At 43.5% G+C, this 24,512-nt stretch overlaps 1 protein-coding gene across 1 annotated transcript in view; it reads right to left on the reverse strand.

Moving 5' to 3' along the window:
* LOC138671659 (autism susceptibility gene 2 protein homolog) overlaps window positions 1-24,512 on the reverse strand; it is a 1,859,492-nt gene that overhangs the window by 107,681 nt on the left and 1,727,299 nt on the right. The window lies entirely within an intron of this gene.

Genomic DNA, 24,512 nt, shown 5'->3' on the forward strand with positions numbered 1-24,512 from the left:
AGACTATTGATTTAAGGTAAACCGATCCTCTAAAGAGACCAAGATGGAATCCAAGACAGCAGTTTATTGTTAGACAATTACAAGGCTAATGATTGTTCCTTGAGAACGAGGTAGGCATAAAATCTAGAAAATGCCACATAATTCAGTTTGTTGATCTGTGTTTAAATCCCAAGTGATCTAGGATTTCTTTCAATCTATACTCTGTACAGAGCTCATTAATTAAAGTGGTAGTGGCAAATCATTGATGTTTTTCTCATTGCCCTCATATATCCCCTAGGCCGATGCGCGTAACTCATTCAACTCTAAAGGTATAGTGGCAGCACAAAAAGGCTAAAAGACCTATTAGAACATTTTCCTGGAATCTTGGAAGAAGACAAATGAAGACAGAAAGTAAGATTACAGGAAACCTTTGTGTCGATGTAAAGCAATTATAGTGGTCTCAAGAGTCTGACTCTATAAGACTTTCACATAATTCCACTGCTTGTTTAAAGTAAAGCAATCTAATTTTATTTTTAAGGTTTAAAGTGAATGTAACTTCCATATCATATTTCTCCATTTACCTTACAATGTATCCTGTAAGCGTTCTTCTGCAATGTTAGATGTCCCTCAAGGATAAAACTAACATTAGATTTCATGCAAAAAAAGTTTAAATTAACACGGGGTTTATGAAAAATGTAATATAGGTTCAGCACAAGAGGTGGCCATGTGGAAGACATTTGGAAGCACCTATTATGCAGAAATAGCTTTGTAGGTGATGCACAGTAAACTGCACACAGAAAATCATTACCACAGATAAGATTGTAATCTGGAATACTTTTTGAAAATGTGCGGTAAATAGAGTAGAAGAGCTTATGTAAGGAGGGTGACCCCTATTTGGAGCCTATATGCTGCCCACTTGTCCTTCACAGTTGCTTCAGCAAGGACTAAAAGAGAGACCACTCAGATGTTCATTTTTTATGTCATTTGTATATGTTGTATGGCACTGTACATAAAATGTTTTCTTTTGCAGTTCAGCCGGATGACAGGGAGCAGGGCCCTGAGGATTGGTGTGCATATGCTCCTGTGATGGATATGATATGAAAATCTTCAGGGTCGCAATAAAGGTTCTGCTCAGGTATGTTTGCCAAACTTCTCGATGCTTGCCAAACAGTTTGCCGAACATAACCGAACAGCACTGAATTCAATGGTAGGGAAAACCAAATGCATAGACAATACCTCCAGGGGGCCCAAAAGCTGCCAAAATAGCTCAAATTAGGGGTAGACACCAAGAAAGACGGCATCAATTGACTCATCAATTGCACTATATATAACTCATTTTTAAAAAATCATGTGCGTTCCCCTGCATTTTTGATAAATAGCCAAGCAAAGCTGATAGCTGCAGGCTGCAACCCTCCAGCTGTTGGCTTTAGCGAGACTGGTTATCAAGAATACAGGGGTCTCCATGTATTTTTTAAATTATTTAAATAAATAATTTAAAAAACGGCATGGGGTCCTCTCCATTTTTGACAATGAGCCAAGCTATAGCTAACAGCTGGGGACTTGTATTCTCAGGTTGGTAAGGGGCCATGGATATTGCCCCCCAGCCAAAAATAGCAGCCTGCATCCGCCTATTAGATGCATCAATTCTAGCGCTTTGCCTGGCTTTTCCCACTTGCCCTGTGGTGGTGAAAAGTTGGGTTCATATTGGTGGGGTTGATGTCACCTTTGTATTGTCAGGTGACTTCAATCCCAGGGGTTAGTATTGGAGAGGCTTCTATAACACACCACCAATTACTATCATCAAAAAGTTAATTTATTTCAGTTCTTCAATATAAAAAGTGAAACTCATATGTTATAGAGTCGTTACAAACAGAGTGATCTATTTCAGGTGATTATTTCTGTTACTGTTGATTATTATGGCTAACAGCCAATGAAAACCCAAAATAAATAAAATAAACACTTGAAATAGATCACTCTGGTTGTAATGACTCTATATTATATACAAGTTTCACTTTTTGTAATGAAGAACTAAAATAAATTAACTTTTCGATGATATTTTAATTTTGCACCTGTATTGACATTGTATGAAAAAAACACCAAAAATAAAGTCCTTTATTTGAAATAATGACAAAGACTCCTTTATTGACTCTAAATTAAACCTTACTCACATCCTCGCCCACTGCAATGAAGCCAATGTCACCTGCAAATGAATTAAAATGATAAACAACCATATTCCTCACCTGTCCAAAGTGAAGAGATAATCCATAATGTCCCACTACGATCCTGATGACTTTAAGAGCTATACCCGGGAACAACACACTGACAGGAGCATGTAGTCACTCTTGCAGTGTGTAGCGCTAAGATGCAGTGAGAAAGTTCACTGGAGGCTCATCAGCTGATTAATTCCCATGAACTTTCTCACCGCAGTGCAGCGCTACACACTGCAGGATTGATTACACAGTGTGTCACCAGCTGCTAGGTATAGCAGTCGCATCAGCTGATGTGACTGCTCTATAAGTGATCTGAATCGTCATGGGGCAGTATGGATTATAGCAGATAGGTGAGGGATATGATAGTTTATTATTTTTTCTTTTTTCTTGGTGACATGGGTATCAGGGATTAGGCTTATTGGGTGAGTATATGGTGCTTTTAAATTTTTTATTTTTTACAGAAGTCAAGGGCTTCAGGGATTAGGTGTAAGGTGAATATATACTGTGTGTTTTATTTTAATATTTCTTTATTTTAACTTTTTTTTCTTTACTTTGAGCACACACAGGTGCCGGCTTATGTATATGCCCATTAGCCGATGCCTACCGCTGCTGTTATCAGTGACAGTAGGCATAGGCTAATGGGAGTAGTAAGTAGTAGTCTCTCATCAGCCATCACCTGCTGACCTGCAGTAAGCATTTTACCATGGTTCACAGCTGCAGGGTAACCCTGACATCTAGTATTGAGCATTCCGATACTGCAAATATCGGGTATCGGCCGATATTTGCTGTATCGGAATTCCGATACCGAGTTCCGATATTTTAGCGATATCGGAAATCGGAATCGGCGTGTGCGGTGCGTATGGTTCCAAGGAGAAGAGGAGACTCTCCTTCAGGCCCTGGGATCCATATTCATGTAAAAAATAAAGAATAAAAATAAAAAATATGGATATACTCACCCCTCCGGCGAACCCTGGCTGTCACTGCTGCGAGCGTCTGCCTCCGTTCCTAAGAATGCAGTGAGTGAAGGACCTTCGATGATGTCACGGTCACATGAGCGGTCAGGTGACCGGTCACCTGACCGCGACGTCATCGAAGGTCCTTCACTCACTGCATTCTTAGGGATGGAGGCAGACGCTCGCAGCGGTGACAGCCAGGGTCCTTCGGAGGGGTGAGTATATCCATATTTTTTATTTTTATTCCTTATTTTTTACATGAATATGGATCCCAGGGCCTGAAGGAGAGTTTCCTCTCCTTCAGACCCTGGGAACCATCCAGGATACCTTCCGATATTTGTGTCCCATTGACTTGCATTGGTATCGGGTATCGGTATCGGCGATATCCGATATTTTTTGGATATCGGCCGATACCATCCAATACCGATACCTTTGAATATTGGAAGGTATCGCTCAACACTACTGACATCTGATGGTGTCACCCTGTATTGCTCTGACTGACGGTAACGATCTTATTGGCAGTAACATTACCACCAATCAGAATGACCGTGTGTACACAGCCTTAGTGGAAACTCGATCGATTACTGAACTTTGGCCAAATTTTACCGATTTTGATTCCGAACATGCAACGTTCATGTCAACTTTGAGAATGGGGAAACGTTTCCGCACAAGTTCGCTCTTCTCTAATCGCAAACGCTTGATTGCAATTGTTGCTACTAACTAGTTACTAGATTTAGAGGCCAATCACTTTTTCCCATAGGGCCATTTAGGTTTGGATTTCTTTTTCCATTAGTAATAAAGACATTCATTTAAAAATTGCATTTTGTGTTTACTTGGGTTATCTTTGTCTAATATTTATATTTGTTTGGTGATCTGAAACATGTACAGTTAGGTCCATATACAGTGGGGCAAAAAAGTATTTAGTCAGTCAGCAATAGTGCAAGTTCCACCACTTAAAAAGATGAGAGGCGTCTGTAATTTACATCATATGTAGACCTCAACTATGGGAGACAAAATGAGAAAAAAAAATCCAGAAAATCACATTGTCTGTTTTTTTAACATTTTATTTGCATATTATGGTGGAAAATAAGTATTTGGTCAGAAACAAACAATCAAGATTTCTGGCTCTCACAGACCTGTAACTTCTTCTTTAAGAGTCTCCTCTTTCCTCCACTCATTACCTGTAGTAATGGCACCTGTTTAAACTTGTTATCAGTATAAAAAGACACCTGTGCACACCCTCAAACAGTCTGACTCCAAACTCCACTATGGTGAAGACCAAAGAGCTGTCAAAGGACAACAGAAACAAAATTGTAGCCCTGCACCAGGCTGGGAAGACTGAATCTGCAATAGCCAACCAGCTTGGAGTGAAGAAATCAACAGTGGGAGCAATAATTAGAAAATGGAAGACATACAAGACCACTGATAATCTCCCTTGATCTGGGGCTCCACGCAAAATCCCACCCCGTGGGGTCAGAATGATCACAAGAACGGTGAGCAAAAATCCCAGAACCACGCGGGGGGACCTAGTGAATGAACTGCAGAGAGCTGGGACCAATGTAACAAGGCCTACCATAAGTAACACACTACGCCACCATGGACTCAAATCCTGCAGTGCCAGACGTGTCCCACTGCTTAAGCCAGTACATGTCCGGGCCCGTCTGAAGTTTGCTAGAGAGCATTTGGATGATCCAGAGGAGTTTGGGGAGAATGTCCTATGGTCTGATGAAACCAAACTGAAACTGTTTGGTAGAAACACAACTTGTCGTGTTTGGAGGAAATAGAATACTAAGTTGCATCCATCAAACACCATACCTACTGTAAAGCATGGTGGTGGAAACATCATGCTTTGGGGCTGTTTCTCTGCAAAGGGGCCAGGACGACTGATCCGGGTACATGAAAGAATGAATGGGGCCATGTATCGTGAGATTTTGAGTGCAAACCTCCTTCCATCAGCAAGGGCATTGAAGATGAAACGTGGCTGGGTCTTTCAACATGACAATGATCCAAAGCACACCGCCAGGGCAATGAAGGAGTGGCTTCGTAAGAAGCATTTCAAGGTCCTGGAGTGGCCTAGCCAGTCTCCAGATCTCAACCCTATAGAAAACCTTTGGAGGGAGTTGAAAGTCCGTGTTGCCAAGCGAAAAGCCAAAAACATCACTGCTCTAGAGGAGATCTGCATGGAGGAATGGGCCAACATACCAACAACAGTGTGTGGCAACCTTGTGAAGACTTACAGAAAACGTTTGACCTCTGTCATTGCCAACAAAGGATATATTACAAAGTATTGAGATGAAATTTTGTTTCTGACCAAAAACTTATTTTCCACCATAATATGCAAATAAAATGTTAAAAAAACAGACAATGTGATTTTCTGGATTTTTTTTTCTCAGTTTGTCTCCCATAGTTGAGGTCTACCTATGATGTACATTACAGACGCCTCTCATCTTTTTAAGTGGTGGAACTTGCACTATTGCTGACTGACTAAATACTTTTTTGCCCCACTGTATATTTGGACAAAGACAACATTTTTCTAATTTCGGTTACAGACATTACCACAATGAATTTTAAACAAAACAATTCAGATGCAGTTGAAGTTCAGACTCTTGGCTTTCATTTGAGGGTATCCACATTAAAATTGGATGAAGGGTTTAGGATTTTCAGCTCCTTAACATGTGCCACCCTGTTTTTAAAGGGACCATAAGTAATTGGACAGTTGACTCCAAGGCTATTTCATGGACAGGTGTGGGCAATCCCTTCATTATATCATTCTCAATTAAGCAGATAAAAGGCCTGGAGTTGATTTGAGGTGTGGTTCTTGCATTTGGAAGGTTTTGCTGTGAAGTAAACATGCGGTCAAAGGAGCTCTCCATACAGGTGAAACAAGCCATCCTTAAGCTGCAAAAACAGAAAAAAAAACATCCGAGAAATTGCTACAATATTAGGAGTGGCAAAATCTACAGTTTGGTACATCCTGAGAAAGAAAGAAAGCACTGGTGAACTCATTAATGCAAAAAGACCTGGGCGCCCACGGAAGACAACAGTGGTGGATGATCGCAGAATGATCTCCATAGTGAAGAGAAACCCCTTCACAACAGCCAACCAAGTGACCAACACTCTCCAGGAGGTAGGTGTATCAATATCCAAATCTACCATAAAGAGAAGACTGCATGAAAGTAAATACAGAGGGTTCACTGCATGGTGCAAGCCACTCATAAGCATCAAGAATAGAAAGGCTAGACTGGACTTTGCTAAAAAACATCTAAAAATGCCAGCACAGTTCTGGATGAACATTCTTTGGACAGATGAAACCAAGATCAACCTCTACCAGAATGATGGAAAGAGAAAAGTATGGCGAAGGCGTGGTACAGCTCATGATCCAAAGCATACCACTTCATCTGTAAAACACAGCTTTGGCAGTGTGATGGCTTGGGCATGCATGGCTGCCAGTGGCACTGGGTCACTAGTGATTATTGATGATGTGACACAGGACAGAAGCAGCTGAATGAGTTCTGAGGTATTCAGAGCCATACTGCATGCTCAGATCCAGCCAAATGCAGCGAAACGGATTGGTCGTCATTTCATACTACAGATGGACAATGACCCAAAACATAAAGCCAAAGCAACCCAGGAGTTTGTTAAAGCAAAGAAGTGGAATATTCTTGAATGGCCAAGTCAGTCACCTGATCTCAACCCAAATGAGCATGCATTTCACTTGTTAAAGACTAAACTTCAGACAGAAAGGCCCACAAACAAACAGCAACTGAAAACCACAGTAGTGAAGGCCTGGCAGAGCATCAAAAAGGAGGAAACACAGCGTCTGGTGATGTCCATGAGTTCAAGACTTCAGGCAGTCATTGCCAACAAAGGGTTTTCAACCAAGTACTAAAAATGAACATTTTAGTTAAAATTATTGAATCTGTCCAATTACTTTTGGTCCCTTTAAAAACAGGGTGGCACATGTTAAGGAGCTGAAACTCCTAAACCCTTCATCCAATTTTAATGTGGATACCCTCAAATGAAAGCTGAAAGACTGAACTTCAACTGTATCTGAATTGTTTTGTCTAAAATTCATTGTGGTAATATCTATAACCAAAATTAGAAAAATGTTGTCTCTGTCCAAATATATATGGACCTAACTGTAAGTGTGAAAAACATGCAAAAGAATAGCAAATCATGAAAGGAGCAAACACTTTTTTACACAATTGTAAGATAAGTTTATATAAGCTTATAATGGCCTGGGTGGTAACACAGAGGCCCCAAACATAAGGAAAACCTACAAATAAATGGATCATCCAACAGTAATAGAGATTAAGTGAATACATTTTATTAACATGACTAATGTTGAGCGATACCGTCCGATATTTGAAAGTATCGGTCTCGGATGGTATCGGCCGATATCCGAAAAATATCGGATATCGCCGATACCGATATCCGATACCAATACAAGTCAATGGGACACAAATATCGGAAGGTATCCGTAATGGTTCCCAGGGTCTGAAGGAGAGGAAACTCTCCATCAGGCCCTGGGATCCATATTAATGTGTAAAATAAAGAATAAAAATAAAAAATATTGATATACTTACCCTCGGACGGGCCCTGGTTGTCACCGCTGCAATCGCCATGCTTTTCTTCCTAAGAATGAGCGCTTTAATAACCTTCGATGATGTCACGGCTTGTGATTGGTCGCGTGAGCGGTCACATGACCGCTCAGCGACCAATCACAAGCCGCGACGTCATCGAAGGTACTTAACAAGCTCATTCATAGGAAGGAAAACATGGCGATTGCAGCGGTGACAACCAGGGCCCGTCCGAGGGTAAGTATATCAATATTTTTTATTTTTATTCTTTATTTTACACATTAATCTAAATCCCGATACCGATTCCCGATATCACAAAAATATTGGAACTCGGTATCGGAATTTCGATACCGCAAATATCGGCTGATACCCGATACTTGCAGTATCAGAATGCTCAACACTAAACATGACAAAGAATCAAAAACATTTAAACTGCAGAAATGGCCAATGCATCAGACAGGGGGTGAAAAATCACTGAGCGAGTCTTGGTCCATGATGCAATCTATATAGGCCATGACCTACACTATTACATATACATAGTCGTCTATAATGGAAACCAACTTGCAAAAAGATGCACACATGTATGCGTATATATCACCATATCACTGTATATAAAATCTGCACCTAAAAAAACTGCACCTACCATGTATAGTTATAACTGACCCACTGATAAAGAACAACTGAATGTCTATAGGAATAAATATGATAAAACATTACAACAATCATATGTGACAAATAATATAAGGTGACTTACTCAGGATCATAAGATAGATATGAGAAAGTGCTACATCCAAAAGTGCAATGTGCAGTAGGAAAGATCAATCAAGTGAATAAACAATGCTGGAAAATATTGGCGCACCACCCAGGTGTGTACAGTAGACACGGCAATAATTTAATGAATTGTAATGGAATCATAAAAGTAATCAAAGTGCCTAGCCTACATACACACCAAAGATGTACATGTGCAGCCAGTAATTCATACCGACAATTATTCACAAAAGTATAACAGTATGTTGTGACTGAGTGTCAAGGAGAACAATTATAATCCAAGACAAAGTGCAAGGCAAATGATCAGGCTGTTAGTATAAGTACCCGGGCTCTAGGTCGAGTAAGTGTCACCCCTATACTCTATACCCTTTATCCTTATTGCTCTTTACTACCTTATGATCCTGACCCATGCACCATATATCATTTGTCACATATGATTGTTCAATTTTTTGTCATATTTATTCCTATATACAAAAAAGTTGCACCTGTTCACATTAGCTTGGATATGCCAGTCAGTCTTTTGTTATTTAAAGATGTTTTCAAGGAATTAGGCTGCAAGCTGAAAGCAAGGACCTCCAACGTGGTATTTTCCGAAATACTGCCTGTACCACGTGCCATGCAAAAGAGGCAACGGGAGATTATGGAGGTTAATAAGTGGCTCAAGATTGGTGTAGGAAGGAGGGGTTTGGGTTCCTGCAAAACTGGGCCGACTTCTCAGTTGCCTACAAGCTCTATGCTAGGGACGGGCTGCACCTCAATGGGGAGGGTGCAGCTGTCTTGGGGGAGAAAATGGCTAGAAGGTTAGAGGAGTGTTTAAACTAAGGATTGAAGGGGAGAGTATTCATTTTATAGGAGGGGAATATAGTGCAGATAGAGACCTGGGCACAAATAAGGAAGTTGGGGGTGGCGGTGGCATAGGGGGTGGGGTTAGAACAGTTAATAATTTAAGAAAGAATAGAGGTACAGAGAGGAACATCAAGTGCATGTATACTAATGCCAGAAGCCTCGCCAATAAAGTTGAGCGACCTTGACCTTTTTAGAGTCGAGCCGGGTTTCGCGAAACCCGACTATCTCAAAAGTCGGGTCGAGCGAAATCGGCCGATTATGACGTAAAGTCGGGATCGACCGAAACACGAAACCCAATGCAAGTCAATGGGGCAGCATAGTCGGCAGTGAGTGGGGGCCAGGAAAACACCTAGAGTGCCCATTTTAATGTCAAAACCATCCATTCTTCTTAATGAAGCTTGTCAAGCGTAATTTACCTTATAATAATTGGAAGGCATTTGAAATTGGGGGTCATTTGGCTAAAGTTGTGGTGGGTAGGGCTGGTTCAAGTAATTAGTGGGCCCAGGAAATCTGGACCACGTCACGGCAGTGGAGCAGGGAGAGGTAAGTATTTCAACTTTGCAAGTGCTGTGAACCTGAGCAAGCAGGGGGGGCCCACTCGTTGGCATTGGCACTGGCACAGGGCCCCTCAAAGTACAGCGGTGTGTTTGCACGGCGGGGGCGCCTCCCACCGGCAGCAACACTTTTGCGTACCATGAGAGGCCCTGTGCCAGTGACGTCGCCAACTAGTATTCCTCCCCCCACCTGATGAAGGAACCTGCACTTTCATCTGCACCTTCCTGTTTGTCCCCGTGTAAGGTGGTATGGTATGCGGGAAGGGGGACCTGACTTTCAGCAGGGTCACAATCTTGCAGTGTAGCGTGCACGGGAAATGTTGCGTTATGGGTCAATGTACCAGCAGACTCATCTATCACTGGCTGGGCAATGGGCAGGATGAGGAGGAAACACAGATATAGGCCCAAAGAATAAAGTGGGCTAAATGCAGTTCAAAATTGGTAACACAGGACTAATCAGGGGGCATTGCAGTGGAGGACAACTGGAATGAGAGGCTGACACAGAGAGTAGGCCCAAATCAGTAAGTAGTCGAAATGCAGTTCAAAATTGGCAACAGTAGTAAACAGGCGGCACAGCTTTGTTCAGTGGAGGAGAACAGCAAGGAGTGGCAGACACCGATAGTAGGCCCCAACCCAACTAGTAGGCCAAATGCAGTCTAACATTAACAACTACTTAACGAGCGCCTGAAAACGGAATTTCAGGACAGGAAACCAGGAGAACAGCAAGGAGCGGCAGACACCGATAGTAGGCCCCAAACCAACTAGTACGCCAAATGCAGTTGTTCCGTTTAACCACAATTTAATGAGAGCCTGAAGATAGAAGTTCAGGAAAGGCAACCTGGAGAACACCTTGGAGTGGAACACACCATCTCTCTACACCCCATACCCAATTTGTAGGCCTAATGCAGCGTAGTTTCCAACAACTACTAAACGAGAGCATGATGATCGAAGCATTGGCGAGGAAACCTGGGGAACACCTTGGAGTGGAACACACCATCTCTCTACAGTGGAACACACCATCTCTCTACACCCCATACCCAATTTGTAGGCCTAATGCAGCGTAGTTTCCAACAACTACTAATCGAGAGCCGGAAGATCGAAGCAATGGAGAGGAAACCTGGGGAACACCTTGGAGTGTAACACACCATCTCTCTACACCCCATACCCAATTTGTAGGCCTAATGCAGCGTAGTTTCCAACAACTACTAAACGAGAGCCGGAAGATCGAAGCTCAGGAAAGGCAACCTGGAGAACACCTTGGAGTGGAACACACCATCTCTCTACACCCCATACCCAATTTGTAGGCCCAATGCAGCGTAGTTTCCAACAACTACTAAACGAGAGCCGGAAGATCGAAGCAATGGAGAGGAAACCTGGGGAACACCTTGGAGTGTAACACACCATCTCTCTACACCCCATACCCAATTTGTAGGCCTAATGCAGCGTAGTTTCCAACAACTACTAAACGAGAGCCGGAAGATCGAAGCAATGGAGAGGAAACCTGGGGAACACCTTGGAGTGGAACACACCATCTCTCTACAGTGGAACACACCATCTCTCTACACCCCATACCCAATTTGTAGGCCTAATGCAGCGTAGTTTCCAACAACTACTAAACGAGAGCCGGAAGATCGAAGCTCAGGAAAGGCAACCTGGGGAACACCTTGGAGTGGAACACACCATCTCTCTACACCCCATACCCAATTTGTAGGCCCAATGCAGCGTAGTTTCCAACAACTACTAAACGAGAGCCGGAAGATCGAAGCTCAGGAAAGGCAACCTGGGGAACACCTTGGAGTGTAACAAACCCTCTCTCTACACCACGGAAGGGCTGATTCTTAGGAAGGAAGGCTGTCGGAAAGAAGCAGGGCGCGTCCGAGGGTGATTATATTCTTATTAGGTATATACTCACCCTCGGACGCGCCCTGCTTCTTTATTTGTAATGAATGTTTATTTGCAATGTGGTTTTGACTTACTCTATTTTTTTGGTAAATAATGATTTTATTATTTTCATTGTTTTGCATCTTCTTGGCAATAATATAAAGAAGACGCGACAGGACAACACTCGGTGGATGCCATATCTGTGTTTAAAATTGAAAAAACCTTTCAGTTAACTACTTGCAGGAGAAAGTTATTGTAGCTGGTGGCCATTTTTAGTACTGTACCAGATTTTTGTTGTATGTGGGTTTTTTTAATGTTAAAATGTCTGCATTTGATATCTCTCCAGTATTTTCTTTTTTATAAGCAAAATACTTATTTTTATATTTTCTGATGTTGGTTCCAGGGGTACACGGGCAGCAGTGGTGTGGTCAGTGGAGGCCTAGTGGAAGGAGTGACCGCAGACAGGCATCGAAGGCCTAAAATAATAACACATGGCTGTAGGCAATTTTAAATTGGTTCCAGGGGTACACGGGCAGCAGTGGTGTGGTCAGTGGAGGCCTAGTGGAAGGAGTGACCGCAGACAGGCATCAAAGGCCTAAAATAATAACACATGGCTGTAGGCAATTTTAAATTGGTTCCAGGGGTACACGGGCAGCAGTGGTGTGGTCAGTGGAGGTCTAGTGGAAGGAGTCACCGCAGACAGGCATCGAAGGCCTAAAATAATAACACATGGCTGTAGGCAATTTTAAATTGGTTACAGGGGTACACGGGCAGCAGTGGTGTGGTCAGTGGAGGCCTAGTGGAAGGAGTGACCACAGACAGGCATCGAAGGCCTAAAATAATAACACATGGCTGTAGGCAATTTTAAATTGGTTCCAGGGGTACACGGGCAGCAGTGGTGTGGTCAGTGGAGGCCTAGTGGAAGGAGTGACCGCAGACAGGCATCGAAGGCCTAAAATAATAACACATGGCTGTAGGCAATTTTAAATTGGTTCCAGGGGTACACGGGCAGCAGTGGTGTGGTCAGTGGAGGCCTAGTGGAAGAAGTGACCGCAGACAGGCATCGAAGGCCTAAAATAATAACACATGGCTGTAGGCAATTTTAAATTGGTTCCAGGGGTACACGGGCAGCAGTGGTGTGGTCAGTGGAGGCCTAGTGGAAGGAGTGACCACAGACAGGCATCGAAGGCCTAAAATAATAACAAATGGCTGTAGGCAATTTTAAATTGGTTCCAGGGGTACACGGGCAGCAGTGGTGTGGTCAGTGGAGGCCTAGTGGAAGGAGTGACCGCAGACAGGCATCGAAGGCCTAAAATAATAACACATGGCTGTAGGCAATTTTAAATTGGTTCCAGGGGTACACGGGCAGCAGTGGTGTGGTCAGTGGAGGCCTAGTGGAAGGAGTGACCGCAGACAGGCATCGAAGGCCTAAAATAATAACACATGGCTGTAGGCAATTTTAAATTGGTTCCAGGGGTACACGGGCAGCAGTGGTGTGGTCAGTGGAGGCCTAGTGGAAGGAGTAACCGCAGACAGGCATCGAAGGCCTAAAATAATAACACATGGCTGTAGGCAATTTTAAATTGGTTCCAGGGGTACACGGGCAGCAGTGGTGTGGTCAGTGGAGGCCTAGTGGAAGGAGTCACCGCAGACAGGCATTGAAGGCCTAAAATAATAACACATGGCTGTAGGCAATTTTAAATTGGTTACAGGGGTACACGGGCAGCAGTGGTGTGGTCAGTGGAGGCCTAGTGGAAGGAGTGACCGCAGACAGGCATCGAAGGCCTAAAATAATAACACATGGCTGTAGGCAATTTTAAATTGGTTACAGGGGTACACGGGCAGCAGTGGTGTGGTCAGTGGAGGCCTAGTGGAAGGAGTGACCGCAGACAGGCATCGAAGGCCTAAAATAATAACACATGGCTGTAGGCAATTTTAAATTGGTTACAGGGGTACACGGGCAGCAGTGGTGTGGTCAGTGGAGGCCTAGTGGAAGGAGTCACCGCAGACAGGCATCGAAGGCCTAAAATAATAACACATGGCTGTAGGCAATTTTAAATTGGTTACAGGGGTACACGGGCAGCAGTGGTGTGGTCAGTGGAGGCCTAGTGGAAGGAGTGACCACAGACAGGCATCGAAGGCCTAACATAACAAAAATGTCAATATAATGGTATTGTCAGTGGCAGGCATTGAAGGATGTCAGCGCATAGACTAAACATTGGTGGAGCTGTGAGATAATTTTGCAAGTGGTAGAGCACTGTTTGAGCTGGGGTGGGGGGAAACTGTCTTGTGGCCGGCGGTACAGGCCCAGGGCCCCTCATATTACAACGGTGTGTCTGACGTTGGGTGCGCACCACCACCGCCAGAGACACTTTATTGTACTAGGAGGGACCCAGTGGCAGTGCCATCGACCAAAAGCGGGCTCACCCACCTCTTCAGACAAACTGCACTCTCACGGGTGCTGTCGCCAAGTGTCGATACCACGGCCCCGTGTGGGGAGTTTGGCCATTTAGTGAGGTGTAAACATGTCGTATGCTGGACAATCAGGTGCAGAAAATTACGAGATTGGAAAAGGCATTCAGAATAGTCCACAGGCAAGACCTTTTCATTGGAAAGCTAGGTGTCAGCCGGGCAAGGTGGGGCAAAAGATTTCGAAATCCAGTTGTGGTTCATTTTAATGAAGGTTAGATCATCTACATTTTGGGTAGCCAGACGAGTCCTTTTTTCTGTTAGTATTGAACCTGCAGCACTGAATACTCTTTCTGATAGGACACTAGCTGCCGGGCAAGCAAGCTCCTGCAATGCATATTCTGCCAATTCTGGCCAGGTGTCTAATTTTGATGCCCAGTAATCAAATGGGAATGACGGTTGAGGGAGAACATCGATAAGGGATGAAAAATAGTTTGTAACCATACTGGACAAATGTTGTCTCCTGTCACTTTGAATTGATGCTGCAGTACCTGTCCTGTCTGCGGTCATAGCAAAATCACTCCACAACCTGGTCAGAAAACCCCTCTGACCAACGCCACTTCTGATTTCTGCCCCTCTAACTCCTCTGGTCTGCTGGCCCCTGCAGCTCGTGTGAGAACGATCACGGGCGCTGTGTGCAGGGAATGCCAGAAGCAAACGGTCAACAAGAGTTGATTGTTTGGTTGCTAATATTAGTTCCAAGTTCTCATGTGGCATTATATTTTGCAATTTGTCTTTATAGCGAGGATCAAGGAGGCAGGCCAACCAGTAATCGTAATCATTCATCATTTTAGTTATGCGTGTGTCCCTTTTGAGGATACGTAAGGCATAATCCGCCATGTGGGCCAAAGTTCCAGTTCTCAAATCTGCGGTTGTGCTTGGTTGAGGGGCAGTTTCAGGCAAATCCACGTCACTTGTGTCCCTCAAAAAACCAGAACCCGGCCTTGCCGCGCCACCAATTTCCAGTGGCCCCGGAAAAGCTTCCTCATTAAAAATATAATCATCCCCATCATCCTCCTCGTCCTCCTCCTTCTCTTCGCCCGCTACCTCGTCCTGTACACTGCCCTGGCCACACAATGGCTGACTGTCATCAAGGCTTTCCTCTTCCTCAACTGCAGACGCCTGATCCTTTATGTGCGTCAAACTTTGCATCAGCAGACGCATTAGGGGGATGCTCATGCTTATTATGGCGTTGTCTGCACTAACCAGCCGTGTGCATTCCTCAAAACACTGAAGGACTTGACACATGTCTTGAATCTTCGACCACTGCACACCTGACAACTCCATGTCTGCCATCCTACTGCCTGCCCGTGTATGTGTATCCTCCCACAAAAACATAACAGCCCGCCTCTGTTCACACAGTCTCTGAAGCATGTGCAGTGTTGAGTTCCACCTTGTTGCAACGTCTATGATTAGGCGATGCTGGGGAAGGTTCAAAGAACGCTGATAGGTCTGCATACGGCTGGAGTGTACGGGCGAACGGCGGATATGTGAGCAAAGTCCACGCACTTTGAGGAGCAGGTCGGATAACCCCGGATAACTTTTCAGGAAGCACTGCACCACCAGGTTTAAGGTGTGAGCCAGGCAAGGAATGTGTTTCAGTTGGGAAAGGGAGATGGCAGCCATGAAATTCCTTCCGTTATCACTCACTACCTTGCCTGCCTCAAGATCTACAGTGCCCAGCCACGACTGCGTTTCTTTCTGCAAGAACTCGGACAGAACTTCCGTGGTGTGTCTGTTGTCGCCCAAACACTTCATAGCCAATACAGCCTGCTGACGTTTGCCAGTAGCTGCCCCATAATGGGAGACCTGGTGTGCAACAGTGGCAGCTGCGGATGGAGTGGTTGTGCGACTGCGGTCTGTGGACGAGCTCTCGCTTCTGCAGGAGGACGAAGAGGAGGAGGAGGGGGTGCGAACGGCTACAGCCAATTGTTTCCTAGACCGTGGGCTAGGCAGAACTGTCCCAAACTTGCTGTCCCCTGTGGACCCTGAATCCACCACATTTACCCAGTGTGCCGTGATGGACACGTAACGTCCCTGGCCATGCCTACTGGTCCATGCATCTGTTGTCAGGTGCACCTTTGTGCTCACAGATTGCCTAAGTGCATGGACGATGCGCTGTTTAACATGCTGGTGGAGGGCTGGGATGGCTTTTCTGGAAAAAAAGTGTCGACTGGGTAGCTCGTAGCGTGGTACAGCGTAGTCCATCAGGGCTTTGAAAGCTTCGCTTTCAACTAACCGGTAGGGCATCGTCTCTAACGAGATTAGTCTAGCTATGTGTGCGTTCAAACCCTGTGTACGCGGATGCGAGGCTAAGTACTTCCTTTTTCTAACCATAGTCTCATGTAGGGTGAGCTGGACTGGAGAGCTGGAGATCGTGGAACTAGCGGGGGTGCCGGTGGACATGGCAGACTGAGAGACGGTGGGAGATGGTATTGTTGCCACCGGTGCCCTAGATGCAGTGTTTCCTACTACGAAACTGGTGATTCCCTGACCCTGACTTCTTTGGCCTGGCAAAGAAACCTGCACAGATACTGCAGGTGGTGCGGAAAATGGTGGCCCTACACTGCCGGAAGGGATGTTGCGTTGCTGACTAGCTTCATTGGCCGAGGGTGCTACAACCTTAAGGGACGTTTGGTAGTTAGTCCAGGCTTGCAAATGCATGGTGGTTAAATGTCTATGCATGCAACTTGTATTGAGACTTTTCAGATTCTGTCCTCTGCTTAAGGTAGTTGAACATTTTTGATAGATGACTTTGCGCTGATCAATTGGATGTTGTTTAAAAAAATGCCAGACTGCACTCTTTCTAGCATCGGATACCTTTTCAGGCATTGCAGACTGAGCTTTAACCGGATGGCCACGCTGTCCTCCAACAGGTTTTGGCTTTGCCACGCGTTTTGGGCAAGATACGGGCCCGGCAGATGGAACCTGTTGCGATGTTGATGCCTGCTGTGGCCCCTCCTCCTCCGCTTCAGAACTGCTGCTGCCTGCACCCTGTTCCCCCAATGGCTGCCAATCAGGGTCAAGAACTGGGTCATCTATTACCTCTTCTTGTAGCTCGTGTGCAACTTCATCTGTGTCACCTTGTCGGTCGGTGGTATAGCGTTCGTGATGGGGCAACATAGTCTCATCAGGGTCTGATTCTTGATCAGCACCCTGCGAGGGCAATGTTGTGGTCTGAGTCAAAGGACCAGCATAGTAGTCTGGCTGTGGCTGTGCATCAGTGCACTCCATGTCAGATTCAACTTGTAATGGGCATGGACTGTTAACTGCTTCACTTTCTAAGCCAGGGACAGTATGTGTAAAGAGCTCCATGGAGTAACCTGTTGTGTCGCCTGCTGCATTCTTCTCTGTTGTTGTTTTTGCTGAAGAGGACAAGGAAGCGACTTGTCCCTGACCGTGAACATCCACTAACGACGCGCTGCTTTGACATTTACCAGTTTCACGAGAGGAGGCAAAAGAGCTAGAGGCTGAGTCAGCAAGATAAGCCAAAACTTGCTCTTGCTGCTCCGGCTTTAAAAGCGGTTTTCCTACTCCCAGAAAAGGGAGCGTTCGAGGCCTTGTGTAGCCAGACGACGAACCTGGCTCCACAGCTCCAGACTTAGGTGCAATATTTTTTTTCCCACGACCAGCTGATGCTTCACCACTACCACTACCCTCATTACCAGCTGACAATGAACGCCCCCGGCCACGACCTCTTCCACCATACTTCCTCATTGTTTTAAAAATGTAAACAAACTAACGGTATTTGTTGCTGTCACACAAATTACACGGTGAGCTATAACTTCAGTATGATTTAGCTACCCCTTTACAGGTGAGTGAGACCACAACGAAAATCAGGCACAATGTTACACACTCTGTTGTTGGTGGCAACAAATGAGAGAGATGCCACACACGCAGGACTGTCACTGAAGCACAAATGTAAATATTAATCTCCCACTGATTTGATTTTTTTTTTTCTTTAAGGGAGACTTTAGGAAAAAAAAATAATAGAATAAAATGATTTTTTCAGGAAGAATTTAGAAACCAAATAAAATAAAATGATTTTTTTCAGGGAGAATTTAGAAAACAAATAAAACAAAAAAAGGTTTCTATGGCCCACTGAGTGAGAGATGACGCACACAGGAGTCAGGAGTGGCACACAAGCCCAGAGGCCAATATTTATCTCCCACTGATTGATTTGGTGATTTTTTCAGGTAGATTTTGGAACCCAAATCAAGCTAAAAAAAATAATAGGCTTTCTATGGCCCACAATTGGAGAGAGAGAGAGAGATGGCACACCCAGGAGTCAAGACTGGCACACAAGCAGAAAGGGCAATATTAATCTCCCACTGATTTGTTTTTGTTTGTTTTTTCAGGGAGACTTTAGGAAAAAAAAAATAGAATAAAATGATTTTTTCAGGAAGAATTTAGAAACCAAATAAAATAAAATGATTTTTTCAGGGAGAATTTAGAAAACAAATAAAACAAAAAAAGGCTTTCTATGGCCCACTGAGTGAGAGATGACGCACACAGGAGTCAGGAGTGGCACACAAGCCCAGAGGCCAATATTTATCTCCCACTGATTGATGTAGTGATTTTTTCAGGTAGATTTTGGAACCCAAATCAAGCTAAAAAAATAATAGGCTTTCTATGGCCCACAATTGGAGAGAGAGAGAGAGATGGCACACCCAGGAGTCAAGACTGGCACACAAGCAGAAAGGGCAATATTAATCTCCCACTGATTTGTTTTTTTTTTGTTTTTTTTTCAGGGAGACTTTAGGAAAAAAAAAAAATAGAATAAAATGATTTTTTCAGGAAGAATTTAGAAACCAAAGAAAATAAAATGATTTTTTCAGGGATAATTTAGAAAACAAATAAAACAAAAAAAGGCTTTCTATGGCCCACTGAGTGAGAGATGACACACACAGGAGTCAGGAGTGGCACACAAGCCCAGAGGCCAATATTTATCTCCCACTGATTGATGTAGTGATTTTTTCAGGTAGATTTTGGAACCCAAATCAAGCTAAAAAAAATAATAGGCTTTCTATGGCCCACAATTGGAGAGAGAGAGAGATGGCACACCCAGGAGTCAAGACTGGCACACAAGCAGAAAGGGCAATATTAATCTCCCACTGATTTGTTTTTTATTTTTTTATTTTTTTCAGGGAGACTTTAGGAAAAAAAAAAAATAGAATAAAATGATTTTTTCAGGAAGAATTTAGAAACCAAAGAAAATAAAATGATTTTTTCAGGGAGAATTTAGAAAACAAATAAAACAAAAAAAGGCTTTCTATGGCCCACTGAGTGAGAGATGACGCACACAGGAGTCAGGAGTGGCACACAAGCCCAGAGGCCAATATTTATCTCCCACTTTTTTTTTTTTGTTCCAGGGAAAATTTATAAACCCAATAAAAAAAAATAATAAATAGGCTTTCTATGGCCCACTATCTGAGAGACAGAGAGAGATGGCACGCTTAGGACTGGCACACAAGCCCAAAGGCCAATATTAATCTCCCTTTTTTTTTTAAGGGAGAATTTATAAAACCAAAAAAAAAAAATAAATAGGCTTTCTATGGCCCACTATTTGTGAGAGAGATGGCACGCTCAGGACTGGCACACAAGCCCAGAGGCCAATATTAATCTCCCACTTTTTTTTTTTTTCCAGGGAAAATTTATAAACCCAATAAAAAAAAATAAAAATAAATAGGCTTTCTATGGCCCACTATCTGAGAGAGAGAGATGGCACGCTTAGGACTGGCACACAAGCCCAATGGCCAATATTAATCTCCCACTGATTGATTTATTGATTTTTTCAGGTAGAATTTAGAACCCAAATAAAGCAAAAAAAATAAAAAAATGGGCTTTCTATGGCCCACTGAGTGAGTGATGATGCACACAAGAGTCAGGAGTGGCACACAAGCCCTGAGGCCAATATTTTTCTCCCACTGATTGATGTAGTGATTTTTTCAGGTAGATTTTAGAACCAAAATCAAGCAAAAAAATAAATAGGCTTTCTATGGCCCACTGAGTGAGTGATGATGCACACAGGAGTCAAGAGTGGCACACAAGCCCTGAGGCCAATATTTTTCTCCCACTGATTGATGTAGTGATTTTTTCAGGTAGATTTTATAACCTAAATCAAGCAAAAAAATAAATAGGCTTTCTATGGCCCACTGAGTGAGAGATGACACAGACAGGGATGGCACTCTAGCAGAAATGTCAATCTTAATCTCCCACAAAAAAAAAAAACAGGGAGTGTCCTTCAATTACTATCTCCCTGCAGTAATCTCAGCCAGGTATGGCAGGCAGCAATAAGGAGTGGACTGATGCACAAATTAAATAAAAAGTGTGTACAAACCAAAAAGATAGCTGTGCAGAAAGGAAGGAACAAGAGGATTTGTGCTTTGAAAAAAGCAGTTGGTTTGCACAGCGGCGTACACACAGCAATGCAGCTATCAGGGAGCCTTCTAGGGCAGCCCAATGAGCTACAGCGCTGAGGGGAAAAAAAAAAAAATGTAGCTGCCACTGTCCCTGCACACCGAAGGTGGTGTTGGGCAGTGGAAATCGCTACAGCACAAGCGGTTTGGTGGTTAATGGACCCTGCCTAACGCTATCCCTGCTTCTGACAAAGCGGCAGCAACCTCTCCCTAAGCTCAGATCAGCAGCAGTAACATGGCGGTCGGCGGGAACTCCCCTTTATAGCCCCTGTCACGCCGCAGACAGCAAGCCAATCACTGCAATGCCCTTCTCTAAGATGGTGGGGACCAGGACCTATGTCATCACGCTGCCCACACTCTGCGTTTACCTTCATTGGCTGAGAAATGGCGCTTTTCGCGTCATTGAAACGCGACTTTGGAGCGAAAGTCGCGTACCGCATGGCCGACCCCGCACAGGGGTCGGATCGGGTTTCATGAAACCCGACTTTGCCAAAAGTCGGCGACTTTTGAAAATGAACGACCCGTTTCGCTCAACCCTACTCGCCAACAAAATGGATGAATTAGAACTAATGTTGTTGGAGCATAATTATGACACGGTAGGGATATCTGAAACATGGCTGGATGAGAGCCATGACTGGGCTGTTAACTTGCAGGGTTATAGTCTGTTCAGAAATGACTGAATGGATAGGCGAGGGGGAGGGGTGTGTCTATATGTAAAATTGTCCTTAAAACCCATCCGGCGTGATAATATAGGTGAATCTAATGAAAATGTAGAGTCCCTGTGGGACTGAGTCTTTTTAATCATAGACCTGAGACAGGGACAAGGGGCATCCTCTATGTCTGGAGGAAAGAAGGTTTAAGCATAATAACAGCCGCGGGTTCTTTAGTGTAAGAGCAGTGAGACTATGGAACTCTCTGCTGTTTGATGTTGTAATGAGTGATTCATTAATTAAATTTAAGAGGGGACTGGATACCTTTCTGGAAAAGTATAATGTTACAGGGTATATATACTAGATTCCTTGATAGGGCATTGATCCAGGGAACTTGTCTGATTGCCGTATGTGGAGTCTGGAAGGAATTTTTTTCCCCAAAGTGGACCTACTATTTGCCACATGGTTTTTTTTTGCCTTCCTCTGGATCAACATGTTAGGGAATGTTAGGTTAGGCTATGGGTTGAACTAGATGGACTTAAAGTATTCCTTCAACCTTAATAACTATGTTACTATGTATGGTCGAGCACTCCGCCCTTTCACATATGGTGGTTTTAGTTACAGCAGGATCCTACTTACCCATAAATACAGGCTTCTGAGAGAGGTATCCACATTTACCCACAAATTCTGACTTTCAGCATAAGAGAGGTATTCACACTAGACACGTAGGGTCACAGCAGGGTCACAGCAGCGTGACACCACCTTGTCGTTGGTTGCTGGGCATGCATGAATTGACCAAATTATGTGCTAAACGTCTCAATTTTTTCTTATTATTCAGAGCAGTATTGCTATTCATATTTCACATACAGTTAGGTCCATATATATTTGGACAGAGACAACATTTTTCTAATTTTGGTTATAGACATTACCACAATGAATTTTAAACAAAATAATTCAGATGCAGTTGACGTTCGGACTTTCAACTTTCATTTGAGGGTATCCACATTAAAATTGGGTGAAGGGTTTAGGAGTTTCAGCTCCTTAACATGTGCCACCTTGTTTTTACAGGGACCAAAAGTAATTGGACAGATTCAATAATTTTAAATAAAATGTTAATTTTTAGTACTTTGTTGACAATGACTGCCTGAAGTCTTGAACGCATGGACATCACCAGACACTGTTTTTCCTCCTTTTTGATGTTCTGCCAGGCCTTCACTGCCGTGGTTTTCAGGTGCTGTTTGTTTGTGGGCCTTTCTGTCTGAAGTTTAGTCTTTAGCAAGTGAAATGCATGCTCAATTGGGTTGAGATCAGGTGACTGACTTGGCCATTCAAGAATATTCCACTTCTTTGCTTTAATAAACTCCTGGGTTGCTTTGGCTTTATGTTTTGGGTCATTGTCCATCTGTAGTATGAAACGACGACCAATCAGTTTTGCTGAATTTGGCTGGATCTGAGCACACAGTATGGCTCTGAATACCTCAGAACTCATTCAGCTGCTTCTGTCCTGTGTCACATCATCAATAATCACTAGTGACCCAGTGCCACTGGGAGCCGTGCATGCCCAAGCCATCACACTGCCTCTGCCGTGTTTTATAGATGATATGGTATGCTTTGGATCATGAGCTGTACCACGCCTTCGCCATACTTTTCTCTTTCCATCATTCTGGTAGAGGTTGATGTTGGTTTCATCTGTCCAAAGAAGGCTCTTCCAGAACTGTGCTGGCTTTTTTAGATGTTTTTTAGCAAAGTCCAGTCTAGCCTTTTTATTCTTGTTGCTTATGAGTGGCTTGCTCCGTGCAGTGAACCCTCTGTATTTACTTTCATGCAGTCCTCCCTTTATGATAGATTTGGATATTGATGTGCCGACCTCCTGGAGAGTGTTGTTCACTTGGTTGGCTGTTGTGAAGGGGTTTCTCTTCACCATGGAGATTATTCTGTGATCATCCACCACTGTTGTCTTCTGTGGGCGCCCAGGTCTTTTTGCATTGATGAGTTCACCAATGCTTTCTTTCTTTCTCAGGATGTACCAACCTGTAGATTTTGCCACTCCTAATATTGTGGCAATATCTCGGATGGGTTTTTTCTGTTTTCGCAGCTTAAGGATGGCTTGTTTCACCTGCATAAAGAGCTCCTTTGACCGCATGTTCACTTCACAGCAAAACCTTCCAAATGCAAGCAACACACCTCAAATCAACTCCAGGCCTTTTATCTGCTTAATTGAGAATGACATAACGAAGGGATTGCCCACACCTGTCCATGAAATAGCCTTGGAGTCAATTGTCCAATTACTTTTGGTCCCTTTAAAAACAGGGTGGCACATGTTAAGGATATGAAACTCCTAAACCCTTCATCCAATTTTAATGTGGATACCCTCAAATGAAAGCTAAAAGTCTGTACTTCAACTGCATCTGAATTGTTTTGTTCAAAATTCATTGTAGTAATGTCTATAACCAAAATTAGAAAAATGTTGTCTCTGTCCAAATATATATAGACCTAACTGTATTCCATGTCTACATGCTTTAACATGACATAGTTCAACTTTTTTGTATATTGTATATGGAGGTGGATGCTCCTAGTTTTCACCTATCAACATTACTTTGAAAGTGCCAGTCAGTCTTTTGTATGTTAGCTCTCTGACTGAGCACCCCGCCCTTCAATATGTGGTGGTTTTAATTACAGCAGGATCCTACCCATAAATACAGGTTTCTGAGAGAGGCATCCACATTTTCCCAGGAATTCAGACTTCAGCCTAAGAGAGGTATTCACACTAGATGTAAAGGTTCAAAGCAGCGTGTGACCACCTTGTCTTTGGTTGCAGGACATGCATGAATTGGCCAAATTATGTGCTAGGCTTCTCCATTTCTTATTATTATCCAGAGCAGTATTGCTATTCATATTTTATATATTTCATGTATACATGTTTTAGCATGACAGAGTGCAACTTTTTTTTGAATATTATATACGGAGGTGGCTGCTCCTTGTGTGCACCTGTTCACATTAGCTTGGAAATGCCAGTCAGTCTTTTATTTATATTTATTCCTATAGACAGTCAGTTGTTCTATATCAGCGGGTCATTTATATCTGTGCATAGTGGGTGCAGTTTTTTTAGGTGCAGATTTTATAGGGTGGTGATATATACATGTGTGCAGCTTTTTGCAAGTTAGTTTCCATCATGGATGACTATGTATATGTAATAGTGTAGG

This window comes from Ranitomeya imitator, chromosome 3, assembly GCF_032444005.1.
Source record: "Ranitomeya imitator isolate aRanImi1 chromosome 3, aRanImi1.pri, whole genome shotgun sequence".
In the NCBI taxonomy this organism is placed as follows: domain Eukaryota; kingdom Metazoa; phylum Chordata; class Amphibia; order Anura; family Dendrobatidae; genus Ranitomeya; species Ranitomeya imitator.